General features: G+C 33.8%; 1 long non-coding RNA gene across 1 annotated transcript in view; it reads left to right on the top strand.

Annotated features, from left to right (window-relative positions):
* Nucleotides 1–3,835: 3,835 nt before the first annotated feature.
* LOC311589436 overlaps nucleotides 3,836–27,087 on the top strand; it is a 68,776-nt gene continuing 45,524 nt past the window's right edge. The window contains exons 1-3 of the long non-coding RNA XR_014776552.1: nucleotides 3,836–3,942; nucleotides 7,462–7,607; nucleotides 25,688–25,754. This is a non-coding gene — a long non-coding RNA (uncharacterized lncRNA). The remainder of the gene's footprint in view (nucleotides 3,943–7,461; nucleotides 7,608–25,687; nucleotides 25,755–27,087) is intronic.

Raw genomic sequence — 27,087 nt, forward strand, 5'->3', positions numbered from 1 at the left:
TTCACTATGAGTAAACTAAATGGAGCACATAGGGAGTACAGAGAAAGTGAGTTTTCATACTGATGACTTAGAAAATAAATTTGAGTAGTTTGGATTAACTGGCTTTTTAATATCATTGTTGAATCTATACTTGTTCGTTATGTCAGTTTTTAATTTATTTATTCACTTTACATTCCAATTGTAGCCCTGTCCCTCTCCTCCTTCCAGTCCTACCATCCCTCTCTCTTCCTCCATCCCAGTCCCCTATTCCTTAGAAAAAAGGGGAATCCCTGCTGCCCTCCCACCCCAGCTCATCAGTCTCTATAAGCCCCACTGGTACCTGGTTAGTTGCCTGTGTAGATCTTCCTGTGGAGCTCCTGTTACCTGCAGGTCTTTCAACCTCTTTCTGTACTTTTCTACAAGATTCCCTGTGCTTCTCCCAAGGTTTGGCTGTGATTCTCTACATCTATTTGCATCTGCTGCTGGTTGTGGTATCTCAGATGACAGCTGTGCTAGGCTTCTGTCTGTGAGCATCACAGAGCATCATATTATCTCAGTTTTTAAAGGAAGAGCTTTGATGATTCAGCTTCTCCAGAATTGAAAATGAAAATCAAAATGTGTATGAACTGACTATCGTCTTCATAAATGAGAATATGACATATATGCATTATACAATGTGCAATGTCTAAATCAATAGGAGTCATTGCAAGGCTTATAGTTGAACAGAATTAGTGAGAGATTCCTGATAGATAGATGATAGTTTTGAGCATGTATATTCATCAAGAGTTGGGGATAAAACTCACAATTATGCAGAAAGCAGGGATGGATGGGGTGGAGTTCATATGAGGGACTACAAGCCATTATGAAAAAGCTCATGGTCTATTTTGTATCAAGGGAGTGTACATGTGATATCAAGAAAAGTTACACAGAATCTGGAAGGTGAGAAAAGTTTTTCATCTCCAAGGCCCATGAAATTAGGAGAAATGTAGGTCAACAACTAAGACAGAATATAAGCATTGTGAAGTCTGATGAATTTGTTTAGAAGGTAAGAGACGTGGTCATGTAAATATCCAAAATTTTATTTTAATCACTCAGTGGAAATTGATAATTTATACTTTAATGACAAATACTAATAGCATTATATATTTTGTCTAAAATCATTCTCAGGAAATTTTTGATCGAAGATGTAGACTTTCAACATTTTTTGTCTATTGAGACAAAGTTAACTTACAATTCTGTACCAAACAACTTCAGAAAAGCAGATTAAAATCAGGAAGGCCACTTCTTTATTTATCATTTTGTCTTTATTTTCTCACTTAATCCACACAGTAGGAGATGCTGACTTTAGCACCACTATTCTTAAAATGGCACATTTCAGCCCAGGAAATGGACCAGCAGATAACTGGTGATTGCTTAATAAACCTAAGAGCCCAGATCAGTCTCCAAATTTCATAGAAACCTTTGGATATGGTGCTGCAAATTTGTAAATCCAGCTCATCATTGACAATGCATATCAGTATCTGTCTATGTGCCCTAACGCTATCCCTATCTATGTCCTTGTGAGCATCCTTGTCCTTATCCCTGCCCCATCCCTGTCCCTGTCCCTGCCTCTGTCCCCTATCCATGTGTCTGTCCCTGTCCCAGACCCCAGCGCTTTCCCTACCCTTATCTCTCTTCCTCTCTCTTCCTGGAAAAAACAAGCCAGTATTAGAAATGATATCTCCAGAGTAAAGGAGGAAACCTACAAACATTATCACCAAGTACCTCTTGAAATTTCAGTAGTCTCCTTGTAAAGAAAGCAAGTCAGTTCTGCTCACATTTCACTGGAAATAATCCTAAGAAGAAATGTAATTTGAAATGGATAAGAAAGTGCAAACATTCATAGTAACTAAAAAAGCAAAAAGCTAGAACATTTGTTAAAAAGAAATCTAGTGTGTATTAGACCTTTGTAAAATAGAAGGCATGAAAACTTCTTATTGTGTAAATGTCAAAGCTCTGAAGTAAACATTAATTTTTCTGTGAGGCTTACTGCTTAGAAAAATTAATTTACTTTCCCAATTTCTTATATCAACTAAACATCAAAGATGAATCTGAAATTCAAATGGCTTTTCAGCATTTGGTTGAAAATAAGTTAAAAATACAGTAAGATTCCTTATATATTTAACTGAATGAAAATTTTGTTATAAATTTGATTCCAGCTCTCTTGAAAATAAATATAACATTTATGTGCTTCCATAATTAGTCCCAATTAGTGTGTTATAAATATGTAAATGTTTCACCCATCTATCACTTAACCTCTCTGGTATTAAGCACTTCAGTTAAAATGAGAAACAAATTTTAAGCAGGGGTTGCCTCAGTAAGAATTTATCTAAGACAAAATAAAAGCCATAGACAGCTCTTCCAATATTTCTAGAATTTAAAATATTATTTTTCCCTCTACTGAAAATAGTAACCATTGTTCTGTGAAGTCAGGGAAGACTAAAAGGGGTAACATTAGGTAAAATGAAAAGAAATGCATCTCATTTGTTATGGAGGTTTGGGAGATATGAATAAACTTCTGCTTCTAACTACAAAAGAGATTTAACAAATGATAGTGAAGGAAAGATGGAAATGGATATTTGTCTTATTACATATAACCCTCAAATTGTTATAGCGTACAATAATATGTTGTCTCTCTCCTGGTACAGTTCTTCGGTTCATGTGATTGACTTGAAAGTGTTTATCACAAGATGTGATAAACTGAAACATACCAAAGACAACTATCATATAATTTTATGGTGATCCTCAAAAATTCTTAAAGTTATGATGGCTTAAGCATCTTCATAGTTACTTCACACTGTGAAATTCTCCCAGGAGAATGACCCTTGGAACTGGGAGTTTATGTTTTAGTTACCTTCAACTCTGTAATTTGGGTGCAAAGGAAATGAGAATTATTTCAAATTCATGTTATTTATAAGTATGTCACAAAGTCCAAAACAAAATATTCCGCATGATCATAGTCATAGAATTGGTCTTGAGACTATCAATACAAGAATGCCTACCATTTTCAAATTGATGTCACTCAATATGTACATATATTAACTTATGACCAGGAGTGGAAAGTAGCCTTGCCAGTAAAATAAGCAAGACTATGTGTGATCTAACACATTTATTTGCAATTTTGGAAATTACTTCTATTCAACTCTTGAGAATGTTTTCTCAAATTTAGTTTGAAGTTATGAGAAGTATATTTAGGAGCATATTACATTGGTATAATTTACAGGTATTAAAAGTAATATGCCATCAAGAATCTTATTTCTCTCATGATGTAGTCTTTAGCTAAGAGGTCATTCCATGTTCTTACAATCTTAACTCTTAAAATCTTATATTTCCATATATTCACTGATACATTTTTAAATATATTTCATTAATTTATTCATATTACACCTCAATGATTATCCCATCCCTTGTATCCGCCCATTCCCCCCTCCCTTCCATTTTTCCCTTACTCCCCTTCCACATGACTGTGACTGAGGGGGACTTCCTCCCCTTGTATATGCTCATAGGGTATCAAGTCTCTTCTTGGTAGCCTGATATCCTTCCTCTGAGTGCCACCAGGCCTCCTCATCCAGGGGACATGGTCAAATATGGGACACCAGAGTTCGTGTGAAAGTCAGACCCCACTCTCCACTCAACTGTGGAGAATATCCTGTCCATTGGCTAGATCTGGGTAGGGAATCGAAGTTTACTGCACGTATTGTCCTTGGCTGGTACAATAGTTTGAGCAGGACCCGTGAGCCAAGATCTGCCCATCATAATGGTCTTCTTGTAGGATTCTAGAACCCTCTGGATCCTTCTATTTCTCCATTCTCCCATGTTTCTCTCACCTAGAGTCCCAATAGGATGTTCTCCCCTCTGTCCCACTTTCCTGGTTAAGTAAAGACTTTCATGGGACATGGCCCTTTGGCCAGTGTCCAGATATAAGTGAGTATATACCATTTGAGTCTTTCTGCTTCTGGGTTAATTCACTCATTATGATCATTTCTAGTCAATCCATTTGTCCACAAGTTTTGGGAATTCCTTGTTTTTAATAGCTGAGTAGTCTTCCATAGTGTAAATGTACCATAGTCTCTTTATCCATTCTTCTACTGAGGGACTTTTAGGCTGTTTCCATGTTCTGGCTATTATGAATAAGGCTGCTATGAACATTGTTGAGCAAATGTTCTTGTTGATGCATTTTAAGGCATTTTATTTATTCTTCTAACATTTTTAAATACTGAAAGTGGGATATATGGTATTTTCCAGGAATGAGTGATCATGCACACTGGTTACCCAATAGGGAATGATCAGCACTGAATATTACATAAAAATAGATGAGCACACTGTTATTTTATAATTAGAAATACATGTTTATAACAAATACACATGTATATAGCAAGAAGTAATTTTAAAAGAGACAATGAATTTGAAAGCAGCAAGGACAGATGGGCTCACAGGTCTTGAATGAAGGAAGCAGAAGCAAAAGATGCTATAATTATATTAAAATCTCAAAAAAAATAAAAGAAGTACTTTAAAAACCAAATTAACATTTTGAATAAATTAAGTAATAATATTTCAAGTTTTCAATTCCAGACTACCAAAAAACAAATAGTAAGGCCACAGTAAGCACCCTCACGATATGCTCTGAACAGGTAGGAATAGCTAGCAGATGAGACACAATCATGCATTTTATGATTCTTAAATGAGCTTTTCATGTTTGGCAGTTTCACTAATGCATTAAGTCATGGCAGGCATTAATTAATGAAGAGTGCCCTTTTCATAATATTGAGAGTCTGAATTTTACCTCACATTAGATTAAGAACAGAGTGTTATCTAAACATGTGAAGAAAAATTAGTGAAGTATTTCATTAACCTCAACAGTAATGTATGACTTGTTTTGGAGTTCACTATCACAACACCCATATAGAATCAGGCTAAAATAAGGGTACACTGAATAGATTGTTTGTTGAGGTCTTCATTTACTTCTAAAACTCAGCAGAAAGGAAAAATTATTTCAGAATTTGTCATTTGTATGTGTAAAATAATCATAGATTTTTATATTCTAAACATGATGTATATTATTTTATTTCATTTTTTATATAATAGAACTACCATGTGTGAGTAAACAATAAAATTTCAAATTTAAGTGGACATTAATTATTAAAAGCTGTGGTTAATGTTTTGGAGTTTTTGGTTGATTACTAAGAGCAACTCTATACTGTTAAAAGGATATGTTTAAATGAATTCCATTATTTGAAATAAACCAGCTTTTACGTACGTGTTGGTAAGAATATGAAAAGGAGCAGTAGTGATATTCTATTTTTTTCTTCAGAACAGGAATGGGAGTTGAACAGAGCTCTATTACTTCTTAATGTTGAATATTAATTTTCAGAGAAAGAGAATAAGATTTAGAGTTCTCATCTGGTCACACAATATTGAAATAGTGTCTAGACTTGCTGATTGGCATCAGAGTGCCTGTTTCTCATTAAAATATAATACTCTAGCTAAACACAGAGTAGTTGAGTTCTCAAATGAGATTTTATATTGAGAGCTGATATAATTTGGTTCTCTTCTCACTAAAGTCTATTATCACTTTGTCAAATTATGGTACAGCATAACATAAAATTTAGTTATAGAGACTTGAAGTCAAAATTTGGTAGCATTTAACACATTTTTATCTTAGTTTAAAAATCTTCTCTTCCTACTCCACACTTTCCATCAGGTTGTTCACAAATCACTAGTTAATAAAAATTACTTATTAGTTTATAGTGTAAACTGTGTCCTGTTACTCATTGAGGTAGTTTGTACTATGTTTTCCCTTATTTTCTTTTAAAATGTTACCTTTAATATTTCCATATAAAAATCATTCACCCTTTCCATGAAACATATAACTTGACTGTTCTTTATATTCTCCGTCCAGTGAATTATGAATTATTCTCATTATTAAAGTATAATTAATAGTTTCTGCCACAGCTGTTAAACATTGTGTGTGCTTCACTATCTCTTGCTATTTTACACAAATGACTCAAGCAAACAGCATACTGTAAACAAAGCCAATACTATTTTTTCTCTAGTGTCTTGTTATATTTTATTCGTTGGAACAAAGGAGCTGAAAATTATTACTGAATTGATTATTTTGATTATGCAGTTTATCTACATAAGCATTATAACAGTTTCTTTTTTGGCTCAGGGTTATTCTTTTAAATGTCTTCTTTGTAAATCTGACTTGCAAAAATGAATTCTTTAAACATTTCATTTATTCTGTCAGCATAACAGAAGCAAAAACTTTCACTTATAAAGTGTATTTGCAGTTAGAGCTTAATAATAAATACTGTCTTGTACTTTGAAATGTTCTCAGTGCTGAACTCTCCCATTAATATTCGGTCCCAATGAATAACATTAATTGTTTTATAGCCTGACATCAGCTCATTCTGCTTGATTCATAAAAGAGTTATGTGCCATTTTGAAGCATTTCTGAGTAGGCTCAATTTATTCTCCAAAATAGAGAGTTTGACTTCATTAATCTCCATTATTCCTTCCAAAATGGAACAAGAACTTTCAAGTGCAGAGTAAACTCCATTTGGTTGAGATCATATTTAGTTTGCTAAGGCGAGGTCTCTTACATTTTGTTCTAATGTAGACTTTATGGAAAAGAGTTTTAAAATAAAGAAGTCAGTGACTTTTTTTTTTGCATCATGGTTATTTTTTATAAGCCGTCTGATCTAAGACAGTACACACCAACACAATGGTGGCAATGTTTTTTCATTTGTATTTCATTTAAATTTATATTCATAAATATACTTGTCAATTAGTGGTACATGGCACACCCAGTGCTTAAACTGCTAATAGCGGATAACAGCTCTATAGTATACTTTTATTATTTTCCCTCCCATTTTCCATTCTCCTTTTTTATTTAATTAATTTATTCAGATTACATCTAAAATGTTTTCCCCTCACTTGTATACACCACTACTCTTAGCAAACATTTCTGGTACCTAAATTTACTAAGTTAAAGCACTTGAAAGGATAAATGTTGTCAATTCATCAAAGAAAAGAAAGTAGTAAAAGTGGACACTTAAATGTATAGCTGTGTATATTATTCATAAAGATGTGGAAATAGCATAAATCCTATAGTTCCATATTAACCGGAGGGATTTGGGGAAATTGGCTTTAATTCTTAGCACATGTTCTGAATAATGTTATTTATATAACTAGTAACCCAGAATGTAAGACCATCAGGAAATATTGTTAAGTCAGTAATTAAAAACATTTAAAATTCATAGAGATCTATGCAAAGAATTTTAAGGCATGCTGTTATCACAGTGTGAAAATCTGTCTAATTAAAGACAGATTCAATGTATTTTTATTATAATTTATTGAGATTATATCCAGATTGCTATCCCCTCACTTGTATCTTTTTGTTCTCACACTCCCTCCATCTTCTTCCCTTTTCCCCTCCCCTAGACCTCTGACAGAAGGGGACCTCCTCCATGACCATATGACCACAGCCTATCAGGTCTCATCCAGGTAGACTGCTTCCACTCTGTGCCATTGGACTTCTCCACCAAGGAAACGTGATCAAATTTGGAGCACCAGAGTTTATTTTAGAGGTAGTCTCTGCTTTCCCCACAACCATGGAATATGACCTGTATATTGGCTATATCTGAACAGTCTAGGTTTACTGCATGCATCGCCCATGGTTGGTACAAGGTTTGTACAACCCGCCGTAAAGTGCAGCTCTGCCCATCTTGATGGTCTCCCCTTGTGGGGTTCCTTAACCCTCTGGGTCCTTACATACTCCCATTCTTCCATGCTACTCTTAGTGCTCCACCTGGAGTATACCAGCAAGTTCCAGAATCTGTCCTGATCCCCCACTGGGTGGAGTCTCTCAAAGGACATCTGTGTTGGGCTAATATCAATTGCACGCTTTCTCAGAAAACTGGGAATAGTGCTACTCCAAGACACAGCCAGACCACTTTTGGGCATATACATGAAGGATGTTCCAACATACGGCAAAGACGTTTGCTCAACTACGTTCATAAAAACTTTATTAGTAGTAGCCAGAATCTAGAAACAACCTAGATGTCTCTCAACTGAAGAATAGATAAGGAAATTGTGGTACATGTACAAAAATTACTCAGCTATTAAAAGCAAAGAAATCTTGAAATTTCTGGCAAATGGTTGGAATTAGAAGTGAGTGAGTGAGGTAACCCCGAACCAGATTCAATAAATTTAATTTAGAATGTATATGTCTAAATAAATATTTTAGGCATTAGTTTGTATTAATGATTAAGACCAAGAATCAATCAATATATTTTATATTCCTTCATCGGTTCATTTTTCTTCTCTGAGTTGGAGACAAATAGTAAAATTAATGTCAGTAACTACATCCCTGATTTCACTGGTTGAGGACACATAAACATAAATAAAAGAATCCACTGAGAGCACTGCATTTGTATGACATAGTGCAGGTTTGAATTAAAAAACTGTGGAACAAGCTTTCAAAGAGAATGATGTTATTGGGTGGCGGGGTGAACCACTGAAGGAAAATTCTTATTTTTCTTTTCTCAGATGACAGCACTTGAAAAATAACCCACCTTTGGTTCTGACACTGAGAAACCAGTGACATTTGGGGCCATATTAAATTATCATGGTTGCAAAATGTCCTCTCATTACATTAGCCTGGTTGTGTGAAAATAGAGAAAAGAACATGGAGGCCTGAGATACCATGCTGTTACCCTGAATAAGTCAATATCCAAAGGTAACTCAAAGAGTATATAAAACATGTGGATTTTGTGATAGAGAATGCCATTTGTTTTCAATAATTACTTTAATTTTTGATTGAAGTATAATATTTATATGTACATATATATGTACATACATGTAAATATAGAGGCATGTTTTATTTATGTATGTATATAGTAAGATATGATACACTTAAAGTATTATATATATATAAATAACATGTTAATTTATTATTTTTTCATGAGTACATTAACAATGCATGCACACACAAAGACACACACACACACACATACTATCTCATGAATTCAAATACTTATTCTTTCTATCTAATTGTAATATAGTGCCTAGAGACAATGTCTTACAAATATTCTCCTCTAATGTTCTCAGCTTTCAAAACCCTGATTTACTCTTAAATTAATTTTCTTGATTCTTATAAGTTCTTCGCTTTGCGAAATTGAGGTTTATTTAGGTTATTATCTCTAATGGATCTCAAAATATTCTTTTATCATGTTTATCTTTTTATTCTTTTAGGTTATTCTTTAATTTTTTATGAAGTCCATTTAACTTCATTCCCTTTAATGTTCTTTGTTTTAGTACTGCACTAAAAACTCATTAATAAATTTAAGATAACCTACATTTTCTATAATGTTAAGACCCATGGGTCTCAGAACTTCATGCTTAACTTTAACCTCTGTGATATACTTCCTCTTAATTTCTGTATATGACAACATAATATCTACACACACACACACACACACAATTATTCCGGTACCTTTCTTTAATATTATTACCCCCCCTAAATTACCTCTTTTAATTAATTTAAGAATAAGTAAAATACCTGAACACAAATACACCAAAGATGGATATAAGAGATGACTAACATAATTTGTTGTCTGGTAAAGATGAAGCAACTATGAGAAGCAATAGAACCCTTACTAGAAGGTGAAAAGTTCAAAGAGCTGAATATACAACTGCTGTGACTTTGTGGAGAAACACACTTTCTCATTAGATGATAGTAGAAACACACTTTGTTTGGAGTTTTGTCATGTTGGAGTCTTGGTTTATTTTTCAAGTGATGTCATCTGAGTAAAGAAAAATAAGACATGGTTAAACATAATTTGTTTTCAATTCTTTTCTCTTTTTATTGTAATTTATTATTTAAGACAATTTTAAATGTAAATATATTTTGATCATGTTTCCCTTTCTTCAAGATCTTCTAAACACTCTACTGTTCCCTGCAACCCAACTTTAAGTTCTTTCCCAAATAAAATAAAAATTTTTATTTTTCAAACTTGCAAAAGACATGATTTACTCATTTTATAAAATAAATAAGTTTAGATATAACATATAAAATATATAATATAGTGCTGTGTTTCTATCCATGGCTAATTTTTCTTAATATGAAATCCTCTGTGTCCTTCATGTTTTCAGGAATGATAGGATTTTTGTCTATTATGGGTTGGATATAAAGGAAATAATTTCATCTATTTTTCCACTGATGAGCATGTTGTACTGATCAAATCATACCTATTATAAATAATGGTGAAATAAAATGATAGTGTGGATGTCTGTTTTTTGTGTGATTCTTTTTCTTTTGTATAAACCAAATAATAGGACTTCTAGATTCCAGAATTATAATTTTGAATTTACTTTGGAGTTTTTCAGAAATATGAACAATATTTTTAGGGGCTTTGCTAGCTTGCACAACCTCACAGTACAGCGTCACCAGTGACGTTATGTACTTCTCTTTGAGCTTTTGACATGAGCCATTCTTACTCTACAGACAGATAGCACACCGTGATCCTGGCGTGTATGTTTGGGATTAATGATACTTAGTACTTAATATTTTCTTTTTGGTCATGTGTATGCCTTCATTTGAAAAATCTGTTATTGTATCATTAATCTATTCTAAATAGGTTATGTGACCATTGCTATGGAGTAATTTGGATCTCTTTGATATCTTAGATATCAATTCTTCATCCGATATGCAGTAGTTTGAGAATAGTTTATCACATCTTATAAATTGTTTTTCCTTAATCATTTATCTTTTAAAAACATATAATCATTTTTGATAAAACCTTTCTTTTTCCAAATGTTGATACAATTTATAAAAAGCTTTGTCTAGCAAAACTCTTAAAGCACATATGTGCAGTATACTTCAAACAAATTAGCAACTTTGCATATTGCCTTTAAGATGTGATCTTTGCTGATATTCGGGGAGTTTTTGTTGTTGTTTTGTTTTGCTTTATTTTGTTTTATTTTGGGGCTGCTTTTTGTCAGTTGTGTATTTATTATTTATTTTTAAATTTTTATTGGATATATATATATCACAAATATATATATAACACTACAATGATTCCAACCAGAATTTCTCCTCACTCTACTCTTTGCAGCTCCCTCAGCATCTCCTTTCTCCTTCAGTTCAAGTTTCCAATGGTCTTGTTTCATACTTCTATATATTTAGTTTTACCTCATTTACTTGTTTAAACACCTTTCCACTTTAAGTTATGTACATCTTTGTCAATATCAGCTGCCTATCACTGATTGAGGCTATTTCTAGACTTTCTATTCCATTCCAATGGTCTAGGATTTAATCATAAGCCAGTAGCATGCCATTGCTGAATTCAGTGTAATCTGAAGGGAAAAAAGATAGAATCTAGAGACCATAAGTGTTTTTTAGGACAAGCTATAATGATAATACAAATAGGAAACAGCATTTTACATAATCACAGAAATTGGGTTGATGAAACCTTTGTGATTTTGCATTTATTATAAATTTGAACAGTGTTTTTATAATATATTTCCAGGCAAAAAATTACAGTGAACACAAATGTTATTTTCAAATAAAATAAAGGGGTAATTCCATTTGGCAGGATATATAATATGAAATTTGAATATCATCATTTTTGAAACAATAGTGAAGGAGTTTGTAAGTAGAGAGAAGCAGAAAGCAACTGAGTGTGAATGTGACTCAGGAAGAACCTTCAGGACAGGGGTAAAGAGTTCTCCATCTATGAGTTACTGGTATCACAGGAACATAATTCTTATTACCTGTATCCATGATGAAAACATATTTGGTCTTTCATTTTCAGAGAACTTCAGTATAACATGACAGGTAAAGAATGAAAGAGCTTTTAGTCCAGGGTAGAAGAAAGATATGATACAAGCTGATCATTTCATTCAAAAAGAAGAACCAGAGAGGGTGCAACAGAAACTAGGATACACATGATCAAAAGCCTTGCCCTGGGGCCCTACGTCTTCTGGTTAGTCCCACATCTTATAGATTCTGGTACTCCTCAAAACATCCTCAGCTGTGGAGTGTATATTCAAAAAATGAGTATGAAAAAGATTTCAAAATTCAAAGCGTAAGAGATTAATCAAAACACACTCACATTTTATCTTATATAAAAGAGCAGAAATATAGAAGATAATAATGTCAAATTATTATATTAAAGAAAAACTGTAACTAATATGAGGACAAGGGATATTTTTCTAATTTGTTTAGAATGTCATGCCTTTGATCCCATCACTTTGAAGGCTGATATAGTTGAATCACTATGAATTTAAGGCCAACCTGGTCTACCAAGCAAGTCCAGAATAGTCAAGGCTACATAGAGAAACCTTGTCTCCAAAAACAATATAAATGAAACTCTAAGAAAGATTCATAACTTTATTTAACTTTATATTCATCATACAGTAGAGAACTTATTTTAAATATATAAATGAATTTCCAAATATTAATAAACTTGAAATTAAGAGGATTAATAGGGAAAGATAATCTTTTCAATGTCTGATATTTACTGTCACAGAAAGGGAGATTTTTTTTTTCTTTTTCACATACACACTACATTTTCTATGCATTTGGTTTTTGAAAACAACATATTTGGATTTTCCAAATTACTGAGCTAAATACAGTATCATTGATGTATATAGTGATCATTGAACATATGGATTAACTTAAAAATTTTATAATAATAATATTCTCACATCCTGTTTACACTGTTAATTACTGCTGCGATGATTCAAACCATAGGAGAAAGAATATTATATTATGATTATTTTTAGAATATTATAATGTAGATCATAATAAAAATACATACATATACCTATACAGTGTCAAGTTACATATGATAGATTGACCTCAAACTTACGTGATCTTGCATCAAATTTCTGAAATTCATGTTATATGCCTGTGCTACCACCGTCTTCCTTTCAAAAGAGATAGCGATTTTTGCGTGAATGTGTATAAGAGGACCAGTCTTATTTCTTTTAATATCAGGTGAACAATTAGTAATAACATGGTATGAGATGATTTGGGGAAGTAGAGAGGAAATGTGTCTCAATTTGTGAGTCAAGAGAACGAGCTTAAACAAATCTGATGCACTTGAACACCAGTTGGAATTTCATTTTATTGGATCAAATGATTTTGAGTGGTACAGAAAACTTTCTCTTCCATGTAGGACATCTGAAAGATGGAGCAAGAAATGAAGGAGTGGCCTGTAAATAAGCCATTTAAAAAAAAGAAAAGAAAACATTTAGATTATAATAAAGAGCATAGCATAGTAATAGCAGTAAGACTATTAGACATATTTATATAACTGTATACACATGTATTGAAATGCAGGTTACTAAGTTGTTATATAAAATAAATATTTCCAAGGAAAATAGAGTCTTCTGAAATTATAAGAAATAATTTATTATTGAGATAAATGTAATGTCATATATAAACCACAAAAAATAACATTTTGCCCATACCTTTAAATAGTAAATACTATGGTTGAAATGTTTTACAGGAAAGTCTGCCTTAGTCCTGTTGTCAGTACCAGATGGCAATATTAAATTTATTTATTTTTCCAGAAGTTTTGAATTGCAATGACTAACTGATGATATTTTTCCAGTGGCCATAGGGAGTTCCTCCAACATTTGAGAGATTTAAAATTTGGAACAAATATTAACCCAAGAGAGATATTACAGAAATTGAAAACAGAGCTTTGATATCTAGGTCACGTATTTCTCTTGAAATTCCTTAATTATTTTGTACTTTTGTACAGCATTATACTTGATTTTTCTTTTAAAATTAATAAATAAAGCTCTCATAATATAGCTTTTCCAAAAATAAAGTCAACTTTCTTACTTTTTTTATTAATAGAGCACTTGATTATTTGACTTTTTAAGGGAACTTCTAAATTTATCCTTTCCAGTATTTTAGTAATTTCTCCTAAATTGAGCCCTTCCCTCATAAAGGGAGGAGACAAGCAGGAGGCTTGTGAGTACACAGAATGTACAAATCTAAGGATAAAGCTTTCAAGGTACATAAGGATACACATTGGGTTCCCCAAATCTTTACATGCAACAACAGTTATGGGAGATAAAATAGTCTCCTATCATCAGAAATAACTGATAGTCGTGTGAGAAGCTCTGGGTTGACACTGTACTGAATTTCCATCCATGGAAATGGGGCTTATCAGTGATGCAGCTGCCTTCGATGCTGAATAACCCATCTCCCACATGCCTATAAGAAACCTAAACATACACACACATGCAAAAATCATCTTGTGTTTGATCAATTTGTACCATATGTGGCTTTGTACAGGACTTTGGGCATGGCTGAGCTGAAGAGAAGAAATACCACAGCAGTCAGACAAAGAAAGGTTATCGTCCCCCAGTAGAAGCCGAGAACTCATTTGTGCTAATCCTCGATTAGAATGAAGTTCTACATGACTGATGTAGTTAGAAACAGAAGAAATAAGACAGCCAGAACCCAAGACAGAACCTTGAGAGCCATTACCTCACAGCAGCACAAAGCTATACTCGGTTAGCACTAGGAAGTGAAGGGCTTTTTGCTCTAGCTCCTCCATCCGCGATGCTACATTTTCAGTACATAATTTAAAAGTAGAAAAAAGGTCCATTTGGTCTCTTTCATTCTTTCTTTCATTCCATCTTTCTTTTCTTTTCTTTTCTTTTCTTTTCTTTTCTTTTCTTTTCTTTTCTTTCTTTCTTTCTTTCTTTTTTTTCTGGTTTTTAGGAGATAGGGTTTCTCTGGTAACAGCCTCGGCTGTCCTAGAACTATTCTGTAGACCAGGCTGGTCTTGAACTCAGAACTCCACCTGCCTCTGCCTTCCAAGTGCTAGATTTAAAGCCACGCACCACCACCACACCCAACATTTGATCTCTTTCTATAGGAGAAATATGGTACTCTTTTACTGGAAAGAACATCCTTAATCAGTAGGTTACACATTCATTATTTTTTGCCATTATAATGGATTTAAATTTTTTATTATGCTTCTTTTTTAAAATATACATTTATATTATTACACATGAATAAACTAAATACAGTAGGAAGAGCCATGAGCCAATCATGAGTTATACAAATGTTTCATTAATAGTGATTTGCCTATTTGTATTTGTCAAACTTGAAGTAAACATATTTTTAATAATTACTAATATACTTGACATCATGGTTTACATGCTACTCCTAACTCACCAATTCTCTTTTGTTATTTGTTTGTTCTACTGTATTCTTGTAAGGACATTCTTTGGATACATATTTACTTTATATGCTTATATAGTTTATTATAAGAAAAGTTAAAAAGAAATGTACTATAAAATTTATTGCAAGCAATAAAAGTTGTGTGCCTACAACGTCATGTGTCTAATAAACATGTCACCTAGAAAAAAAGAAACCTAAAAACTCAGGCATTCATTAAGTGAGAACCTAGTGGAAAAGGTGCTTGGTTTGTTGCTACATTTCTAGTAGGCATTTCACTCGATGAAAAGTAACACAAGCATAAATTACCACAGCATTAAAAACTTTAATGAATATTATATACAGGCATTTGGCTAGTTCGTACGTTGTGATTTCTTTCAACTTTGTGAATTAAATAAGTGTGTTAATTTTTATTTTTCCTTTCTTTCCTTTGTTGAGATTATAACATAATTACATCATTTTCCATCTTCCTTTCATCCCTGCAAACTCACTCATATACCTACTCTGGTCCTTTTTAAAATTTAAGACTTCTTTTCTCATTATTTGTTCCTGTGTGTGTGTGTGTGTGTGTGTGTGTGTGTGTGTGTGTGTGTGTGTGTCTGTGTCATTGGGTGTATTGTAAGTCTGTGTCTGTGTATGTATAAATTTCTAAATGCATAAATACAACCTGCTCATTCTGTACAGTGTTAATTGTAAATGTTTACAGGACAGATCATTTGCTATCCATTAGCTACTTGGTATTCTCTTCCTTAGAGAAGACCATTTCTCCCATTCTCATCATAGAGTGGATGCCTTATGAGGTTTCCCCTGACCACGTCCTCATGTATAGTAGTGCTTCCCTTGTTCAGTTAATATTTACAATCGTGTAGGTGAGACTTTCTGAGAGTACCTTCTGACGTTGCAGGGATGCACAGTCTCACAACAAACTACCTTACAATCTTTCTACTCCCTCTTCAGCAAGAAACCATGAGCATTATTTGCAGAAGCTGTGTTTTGGAAGGGTCATTGTAAGTGGGCTCCACAACTGTGATTGGGTTTTTGTTTTCTGTAATGGTCTCTGCCTCTTGCAGAAAAACTACCTGGATGAGAGCTGAGGTTCATTCTTTTCTCTAGGTATAGTGACAAATATTTAGAATATGCATAGAAGTTGTCTGGCTTAGTAAAGTGTCAGTTTCAGGTTCTCCTCCAAGATCCATGACTTTCCTAACCCTGGGCAGTTGGCTATGTTTCGAGTGTCATGCATGATTTTCTCTTGTTTTTAAAATATAATAAGAGAGCTATTGACTATTGGTGAGGTAAATGTGTCACCACACAGCTTTTGTGTTACTATGTATGTCAAACTAGTCTTTGTTTTGATGTAGTTAGCACTGCTATTTGCTTCCTTCCTTTGCAATATTTCATGGTTCTTTCTGGTACCAGGAAAACCAGTTTCAGGGAGGAAGCATGCAAGTCAGTACCAGCCCATGGGTCTATGAGATCTTTGTCTGAAGTACTTTGTGCCTTTAGTAATAGGGGCATACCTTCCACCTCTTGAGGACAGGTAGCAACAAAGGACAACGACAGTAGTAAATGATGTTTTTGGGGTTTCCTGGAAGATATCAACCTTAAGAGAAGGCTTTAAATGCCTAATGTGGGTATTTCTGTTAGATGGTCATGACTCCTGGATGAGCATTGTCAGCCTTGATAAGAGCATTTCATTTAAACTATATATATATATAATTATACACTGACTTACATGAATTATATTTATTTCTAGGTAGGTAGTTAATTGCATGATTCCTTATGACTTTTCAGACATCATACTAGTATGTTACCCTTTTTCCTTGAGATCCCCCTAGTTTTCTCATTCCTCACTTTATATAACTTTAGATGCTCTTTCCTTCTATATTGCTCCCTTACAATCAGTTTTCCTATTTTCATTATATTTTAAAAATTTATTCCATTATATCACAATTGTAACCCCTCCATACTCTCCTCCTGGTCTCACTCTCCCTCCTTAATCCATCTCCTTCCAATATTCCACAAAAAAAGGGGAGCCTCCATACCCTAAAATAGGCAGAGGCAGGAATATCATGAGTTTGAGAACATCCTGGGATACATAGTTTTCCTATTTTTTTAGTTTCATGATTTCTACACTTATTTTAGGCTATGCATTCACAATTTAAGATTTAAAGCTATGGTCCTAGCTATACTTTTATTTCAACATACAAATATGATTGGAATTTAAAATGTTTTTTTTACAATTTTTTACATGAGGAAATAGTATTTACATGTTTTCTATCTCTCCCTCCCTCCCTATAACTCTTGTTCTCTTTAGTAAATCTAAAATACATCTCTCTTTTGTAATGATTATTACTATATAAATAAATATATTGTGTTTGTTTGAATGAATTATTCCATGGGTCTTGGGCATATGAATACTTGATTTCCCAGTTGGTGGGTCTATCACTTCAATCCCTACCTTATGAAAAAAAGTGACTGTGAGTGTTCAGCTTCAGATAAGTCATCTATATGAATATGCCAGATCCAAGGTTCAGAAAACTTTACTGAAGATTAGGTAGAGAAATGATATAAGAACACTGAAAATAGGAGTATATGCTTGTGAAATTCTGTCTTCTAGCCGAAACTGTTATGTGTGTGTATATATATATATATATATATATATATATATATATATATATATATATATATATATATATATATATATATATAGTATATCTGGTATATACACATACCAGTTTTGGCTAACTGCAGAAGATATGCTTCAGATGACGGCACTCAATATTTTAACACAGGTTGAGAAATACTAATATAAGATTCTGGCTCTGACTGTGGAGTTATTGGTTATTGATATTTGCTAAGGAAGGGACAGTCATTATGAGTGTGGATGTGGCCACAGGTAAATTGTTCATGCCCTGGAATCTGGTCCACATCCATTCACGTATGGTCACCAATAACTTGACTCCAATGGGAAAGCTAATAATAATGATAATTATTTTATAGATGACATGAAGTTGAAGGGGAGCTACTTGGTGATTCCTAGAGAGAATTGGTTGGAAGTGGTATAGATGTATAATATTATAGAATCCCCTATACATACATGAAAATGCATACTATAAAAATTATTCTTAAATTATCCCACCTTTCTTTCCTTCCATAAAACCTTTTTTGAACCAAGTTCCAACATTTCTATTTCCTTATTAGTCTTAATATCTCAATGTCTGATTTCTAGAGAACATACTGGGCTGGTGACAGCATCTTCTTGTGACATCCTTATACATTACATGGGCTCAATGATCTTAGGTTGTCCCTAGGCTTCTTTTGGTAAAATTACAAATGTCTTCTTAGGATCCAGAACATCAGCAAGACAGATAGCTTGCCCTGTCTGCCTCTGGCATCCACTGATACATGGATACCTGGCTATGAATTTCAACCTCTAAGAAATCTGTTTCTGAACTTTGTTTCTTTTCAAGAACAGTTACATCAGAAGAACTTGCAAAAGTTAATTTGCCAGAAAGTACAACGAATAGGTTGTGATATCTATTGCTCAAGTTTGCTTATAAAATAGTTACAAATTTATAACAAATATTTCTTTTTAATATATTTTATTAATTTGTTCATATCACACCCCAATTGTTATCCCATTCCTTGTATCCTCCCATTCCTCTCACCCTCTCATTTTCTCCTTATTCCCCTCCCTAATGACTGTGACTGAGGGTGACTCCCTCCTCCTGTGTATATTCATATGGTACCAATCTCTTCTTGGTAGCCTGCTATCCTTCCTCTGAGTGCCACCAGGACTCCCCATTCAGGAGATGTGGTCAAATATGGGGCACCAGATTTTGTGTGAAAGTCAGACCCCACTCTCCACTCAATTGCAGAGAATGTCCTGTCCATAGGCTAGATCTGGGTAGAGGTTCGAAGTTGACTGCATGTGTTGTCTTTGGCTGGTGCCATAGTTTGAGCAGGACCCCTGGGCCCAGATCTGCCCATCATAATGTTCTTCTTGTAGGTTTCTAAGACCCTCTGGATCCTTCTATTTCCCCATTCTCCCATGCTTCTCTATCCCACATGGAAACAGTGTAAGTGTCCCTCAGTAGAAGAATGGATAAAGAAACTGTGGTACATTTGCATTATGGAATACTACTCAGCTATTAAAAACAAGGAATTCCTGATATTTGTGAACAAAAGGATTGAACTAAAAATGATCATAATGAATGAGTTAACCCAGAAGCAGAAAGAGTCAAATGGTATATACTCACTTATATCTGGATACTAGCTCAAGGGGCATGTCCCATAACAAATATTTCTGATTTATAATATATGCTTAAATAGAACATCTAAGATAAGGCTCAGATAATACACCAAATGTTGGAAAAAAAAAGCATGAAACAATCTGTTGTCAAATTTTACTTCATATTGCTAAGATATTTACGACTTTATAAAAATATAAAATAAGTAATCAACAACATAATGATCATTCAACACCACCATGCTTGCCCTCTTTTCTACTGTGAAGATCAGGTAAGACAATTTTAAGGTTTGATAATTTTATACTCTCTATGCCCAGAATCCCATCTTCAATTCAAACACTGGTGAGGCATGTGACACATACCTTTCTTGCACTAAGCCCATCCCATATTATATATTGTTGTGTAATCCTGAAAATAAATTTCAGGTCTAATGGTGTTAAGAATAAACTAAATATTTATCTAATCTTATAGTTTTCACCAAATCTTCCTCATTCAGTAGCATGGAACAGGAATCATTTAAAAAAAAAGTCCTCCTGGGAAGCTGACTGTCTCCTTCAAATGTTGTGGTTGGTTTACTATTTCCATGGCTGGAAATAACTGACAATGGGTCTCATAGCTTCCTAGTATTGCACTGTTGGCTGGAGGACAAGAGATTAAAATGAATAATTGGGAGACATTTTACAGTCATATATAACACTTTGTTTCTAGCCTTCAAAGTCTCATGGTCATCTCATAGTACAAATTAAATTAGTCCCCCTCTAAGAGTCACAATATTGTATAATAATTTAAAATTGTTATTATAATGTAGTCTTTTTTTCCATTCCTACTGAAACTGAAATAATCTCTTAGCTTTAAGACATTCAACATAAAAAAAAAATAGCATCAGAAACTCCAAAATATAGTGGAACAGAATACTCTATTCTCATTTTCTGTGAGAGCAGAATGATAGCAATGGAAGACTAGTCGTGTACATGATGTCAAGCGTTTTGTGAGTTCATATAGCACCAGACATGTTGACCATGAACCATGCCTTCATATATGTCCAATTATCAACTTGGGACCCATCATTAAGATTATAGCTATAATAATTACATTAGCATCACAAGATGCAAGTCCATTCAAAGTACTAATTAGGCTGAAATACAGTGTCAGAGATGATATGTTTTGCCCACCTTTCAGATAATTCTTACAGTTTGCAACTGGAATGATCAGCATATAAAAAATTATCAGTATTAACCCAATCAAGCTTCCGATTCCTGAAAAACAAGGCATATTACGTTCTGTCAGTCACTTTAGGGACTGGATTATAGAAGGTATTTCAGAACCAGGGTATGTCTATATAACTTAGAATTCTGATAAAATGACATTATTCTTACACATCCCAGATGTGTTGTCTGTATATCAACACATTTTCAATTCTCTAACTTCCACAATAAAACTTCTTGTGCATTTTCAATGACTGACTAGTGAAATTCAGATTGCTGAGACTTACCTTTCCATGATTTTTCAAGAAGAATATTTATAATAATCTTAGGAATACCAATAATGTACAGAAGTTTAGTTTTATATTTCTACCAAAAGTTGAATTGTAATGCTTCTGGCAGTGCATAACATTTTGTTGTTTGTTATTGAAAAATATACTAAAATGATACTATCAAAGTTAATGAATTCTTGCTTTATAGATACATCATTCTTTAACATATAAAGTTCAGATTAGAGCACAGTTATACATAACTGAAAGTATTTAATTACTTTGAACCAGAGAAGAGCTGGATTTTTTGTTGAAATTTTTATAATCGGGAAAAAATAACTGAAGGCAAGAAAATTTAGAATTATTTCAATTAACTAATAAAAGAGGCTCAGGGATGTAAAATACAAAGGATGAAATTATCTACTTTAAACAAAAATAAGTAATATTAATAAGATTTTAGAGTAGTGACACCTTGAAAATCAATGTATCATAAAATATACCACATTATACAGTCAATATTATTTAGAAGAGCAGAAAATAACTTCTCCATATGAGTATGAGCATGCAGGTATAAACACTGAGGGAAATGTGATTTGTGTTTTCAAAGCTGTGTGACTAAAACTTCACAGTGCACAGTTGCTGGCACAAGCAATGAGTTAAGAAGCCAAATTTCTTCTTCCAAGCATCTGTTTTGTCGACATACTTTTGTCACTTTCAGGGACATTTCATTCTCCTTAGTAAGATTAACACACTTCCATTAAAAATATGATAGCTCCTGTTTTTAGTTTCTAGGTCTTTAATATGCTCCTTGATTCACTGCTATTATTTAAAATTCCTTTAATATTTTAGGAATTGGTCAGCAGCCTGTGAAATCTGGAATGTAATGAAGCAAAGAGTTCTTTGAACTTGTTTTCTGGGAAATTGAACTCAATTATTTCTTCTACTTCGTCGGCAGAACCAGTCAATTGATGACAACGGAAATTGTTTTTCCCTTTTACCATGTTCTGAGGTTGAGGTCAGACTACTAGCCTCTCCAGGTCAAGAATCTGATGTTCCCAGGCTACTCATTGATTCGGTTCATCATCTACTTCTGTAACTCAGCTATGCAGAGGCACCTCACACTTTGCTTCTGGGAGTACACATTAGGCTTCCAACGATTTCTTGTCTGAAAAATAGGACAAAAAAACCGGACAATATTCCAAGTAAATCTGTCAACTCACATCCCTGAGGCCTGTGTCATTTAAGGTAAATATATTAGCTGCTCGGCCTTCTGTTGAGTTTATTCTCTTCTTTGAAGATCGTACCATTAAAAACAAATCTCACAGGAGTGAAAATCTATATTATTAAGTGGGAGTCAAGGGTTGTAGGAAAATGGCAAGCATGGAACAAATATTCCCTTTAAGGATGGTCCCAGGTATAAAGCGGGGTGGTGTTTGACCTGTTCAGTGTGTGCATAGGTATCACTTCTTTCTTCTGTAGCATGGGAATTAAATTTCAGATTATATATTTTGTTTTTAGTTTTTGAAACAATTTCATGGAGTAGCCTAAATTTTCCTGAAGCTTGCCTTTGGGTTCACTGGCTTCCACATTTCTAGTGTTGACATTTTGAACATAGCTGAACAAGCTTGGCTTTGACATAGGCTTTGGGATTGAGAAAGGAGAGTGCCAACGGTTTCTTTTCCTAAATTGTTCAGGTGTGTGAGTTAGTTCACTGTACTTTTCCCACTAGAATATTTTCTAGTTCATTCATTGCAGTAGCAAACATTAAGCTTTAAGATTTTCTATTTCAAAAAAGAAACTTTTTATTTAGCTACTCATTCCAAGTTTTATTAAAATAGATTCTTTTCTGATACAATACATAACACACACTTTTCCCTCCTCCCAGTTCCTCCTGAACTTCCCTGTCATCTAGAGCCACCCAACAGGCTTTGAAGTGTTAACAACTAACATTAACAAAATAAAATATAATAGTATGAAAAAAAAACATCATGTCACAGTTGAAAAAGGAAATGCAACAGAAAGAAAAGAGCCCTAATGGAAGGAACGATAATCAGATCAATAAAAATCAGGTCAATAAAAATACTAAACTGAAAGTTATACTATATACTCATGCAGAGGACCTGATGGAGATCATGGTAAGCTCTATATTGCTTCTTAGTCTCCCTGAGATCATATGAGCCATGCTCAGTTGATTTAGAGGACATTGTTTTCCTGGTGTCCTTTGGATGTTAGACTTTCTATGCTTCTTCTTTGTGGCCTTCCCTAAGCTCTGAGGTGAAGAAGTTATTGGGGAGCTATGTGTTCTAAGCTTTCTGTTTCTGGATTACGTCTGGCTGTGGGTCTCTGTATATGACCCATTTGCTATAGGAAGAAGTTTCTTTGACAATGACAAAATAAGTCATTGGTGTATGAATATAGCATAATATTATTATAATTTTTCCCCAATAGTATTTGTTTTACTTTATATTTTTCTGATCTATCTACTCTCTGTTTCTTGGGCACACAAACAGTGTCATGTATGGGATCCATCTCATGGAGTGGGCTTTAAAGCAAAGCAGATATTGCTTGGTTACTCCAACAAAATTTGTGTTATTTTTGCACTAACATATGATTGCAGATCAAGAGATTTATAACTGTGTTGGTGTACATCTGTATGTTTTGGGAGGATACAGAGTATCTTCCAGTACCAAAGACACTAAAACTTAGGGTGAATATTTTATGTAGGCACTCATGCTCTCCATATTCAATGAGTTGTGCAGGTGTTTTCTTCAGAAATGAGGCCTTGAAATAGGTTTTCAGACAGCAACCTACTATCTTGGCAACAGCCTTGGTAGTTTATGGGTTTTCAGAAACCTTTGGCCAAGAACTCAGTTAGAGGTAAAACGGTTGTGGTACTGGAAGCTTCAGTGGGTGACAGGAAAGGGACAGATGATACTTCATGCCCTTCATTGTTTGGAGACAACATTAGGAGTCCCTTCATATATTTTAAGAAGTTTCCCCTGCACTAGCTTTCTATGCCACCACTCAAATGTCCTTCAGAACTAGTCTCTACCCACATCCCTTCCTCAGTTCCAAATCCTCTCACCTATTGCACACATGTTCCTGTTCTCGTCCTGCTCTGATCCCCAATCTACCTACAAACCTGTTCTAACACTCACTCCCATGGATATCCGTGTACTAACCAAAATTTCCTGTCTCAATATCTAACTTCTCTAGGTCCAAGGATTATAGCATGGTTCCCATTTATTTAATGACTAATATTCTGGCTTACCTCACACAGGGCAATTGTTTTCTAGTTTCATCCATTTTCTTGCAAATTTCAAGATGTCATTTTTAACAAAGACTAATATTCCATCATGTAAATGTACCACAATTATTTTATTCATTCTTCTGAAGAATGCATCAAGATTGTTTATAGCTTTGGGCTATTATGAGTAGAACAACAATGGACATAGTTGAGCAAGTGTCCTTATATTAGGATTAAGAATCTTTTGAATATATACCCCAAAGAGGTATGGATAAGAATAAGTACTTCCTGAAATTTTCAGTGTTAATTTTCATATGGCTGTAAAAGTTTGTACTCCCACCAGCAATGGATTCTTTTTTTTTTCTTATTCCACATTTTGGTCAGTATAAGCTATTATTGATTTTAGATATTCTGACATTTTTAAGATGAAATGTTAAAGTAGTTTTGATCTTCATTTCCCTAATTTATGAGGATGTTAAACATTTCTGTAATGGTTTCTTAAATATTTACAATTTCTCTATCAAGAATCTTCTCCTAAAGAGATGCATTGATAAGTGGAATTGAGTGTCAGACCCAATGATAAATCCACACACAAATGTATACCAATATTTTGAGAAAGAAACCAAAAATAGAAACTAGGAAAAAAAAGACATAATCTTCAACAAATGATGTTTGTCAAACTGGTTAGCTGTAGTTAGAAAAATGCAAATCGATGGATACTTCTCATCCTGCATAAAACACAATTCCAAATTGATCAACGACCTCAACATAAAACCAAATACAATATACATTAAAGAAAAAAACGTTCTTTCTTAAATTGGGGTCCTGCTCAAACTATGGCACCAGCCAAGGACAATATGTGCAGTAAACTTCAAAACCCTACCTAGCTCTAGCCATTCTCCAACGTTGAGTGGAGAGTGGGGTCTGACTTTCACATGAACTCTGGTGCCTCATATTTGACTATGTCCCCTGGATGGAGAGACCTGGTGGCGCTCAGAGGAAGGATAGCAGGCTACCAAGAAGAGACTTGATACCCTATGAGCATATACAGGGGGAGGAAGTCCCCCTCAGTCACAGTCATAGGGAAGGGGAGTAAGGGGAAAATGGGAGGGAAGGAAGAATGGGAGGATACAAGGGATGGGATAACCATTGAGATGTAATAAGAATAAATTAATAAAATATATTTTTAAAAAGGTAAAGAAAAAACTTTTAACTCAGTGGCACAGGAGAAGATTTAGTAAACTGAATACTGACAGTGCAAGTAATGAGACATTTGAACTATATATTTCAGTTATTAAATGAAGTAATATGATTCATAAATTAACCTCATATTTTCAGAATACAACCAAATTTTTAAAAAATGTTTTAGGAAGACATAAAAGTCATATTTTCTTATCATTTGTTTCTGTGAGGCCATTTTAAAATATGATATAATGATGCATTTGACTCCTGACCTACTTCTAACCTTACCCTGTTTTGATTAAAAGCAGATCAGGAAAACTCCTGACAAAGGAAGGCAAGAGGTCCTGCCACCATACGCATTTCTTATACAAGGTAGAACATTTCACTATCCTCACCATAGATTTTTAAGAACATGAATTTTTAAGAAATGAAGACATTTTCTTAATATATGTATTTATGAACATCATTTATCTATAGACATTGTGAAGAATTGTACTTCAGTGACTGAGTCAGATTAGTTTATGAGTGATGTGAATGACTCTTTTCGCAAAACAAAAAAAGACTAAGATAAATTAACTGGTATGTAAAGAATAAAATGCAGCAGCTAGAGGGGAAAATTAGGAATGTACACTAGGATTGCAACTTTCCTTTTCCTTTGTCAAATAAATCAAAGAATCACTGCCTGCATTTTGTATTAGTGCCTGTATAATGAGATTTAAAATATTTAACAATTTCATTGCTATTTTTGTCTTAGTTTAAAAGATGCTTGTGATTAATTCATAGCTGATATTTATAATTTTTGGAGATCCTCTTATGTCTCATATGTATAATCGTAATGTCTCTGGGTGAATTTCCACAAAGATTGTCTCATATTTCACATTCTGGGTTGAGCATTTCCCTCCCTGCCTTATTCTCAATTTAAAACACTCAATGGAGTAAACTTTAAGTGGATATGAATCATAGGAACAAGCCCTGAATATCATAACCTTTCAAAAATATCTCCTGCATTTGTGACATATCCGAATTAATGAGCATGAAAATAAAATGCCTGGGGCTGAAGCTCATAAGATCCATGAACCAGTACTGCCTGACTTTGTAAAGTCTCTTTGGTCTTTGGTTCAAGACTATAAGAGAGATGTTCTTTAATGGGCAGGTGTGTGTGTGTGTGTGTGTGTGTGTGTGTGTGTGTGTGTGTGTGTGTGTGTATGAGGTAGACAAAGTTATTATGTGCTTAATTATTCAAAAACTTAGGTTGTTTTTATTTTAACATTTGAAGCTACGTCCCACTCCATTGCCATAGCCTCTTTCTACAATATCATAATTATTCAAATAATTAATTGGAAATAAACAATGATTCATCTGAGTGTGAATATATTAAGTGAATTCTAGTCGTGAGTTTTTCATCATATATTTTACAAAACATCACATTATAAATTTTTTCTATTATCTCTTCTGAATTATTACAGATTTCATCTATTTATTTTAAGCTTTGCTTTTTGAGAATTTCATACATGTGTCTTATGTGTTTTGTGATTATCTACATAATATACAATAGGAAATGTGAAAATAATGCCTCTGTAGTCATGAGCTCTCTTTCATAAATGTCTTAGGGTCACCACTTCTGCACATTTTCAAGGTTGTGTGTATACTTATTAGATTGTACTGTTCTTATAATGTAGACAGGATAACACTTTGACCATTCTCA

The sequence above is a fragment of the Acomys minous genome (assembly GCF_964271855.1).
Source record: "Acomys minous genome assembly, chromosome: 18".
Taxonomy (NCBI): Eukaryota; Metazoa; Chordata; class Mammalia; order Rodentia; family Muridae; genus Acomys; species Acomys minous.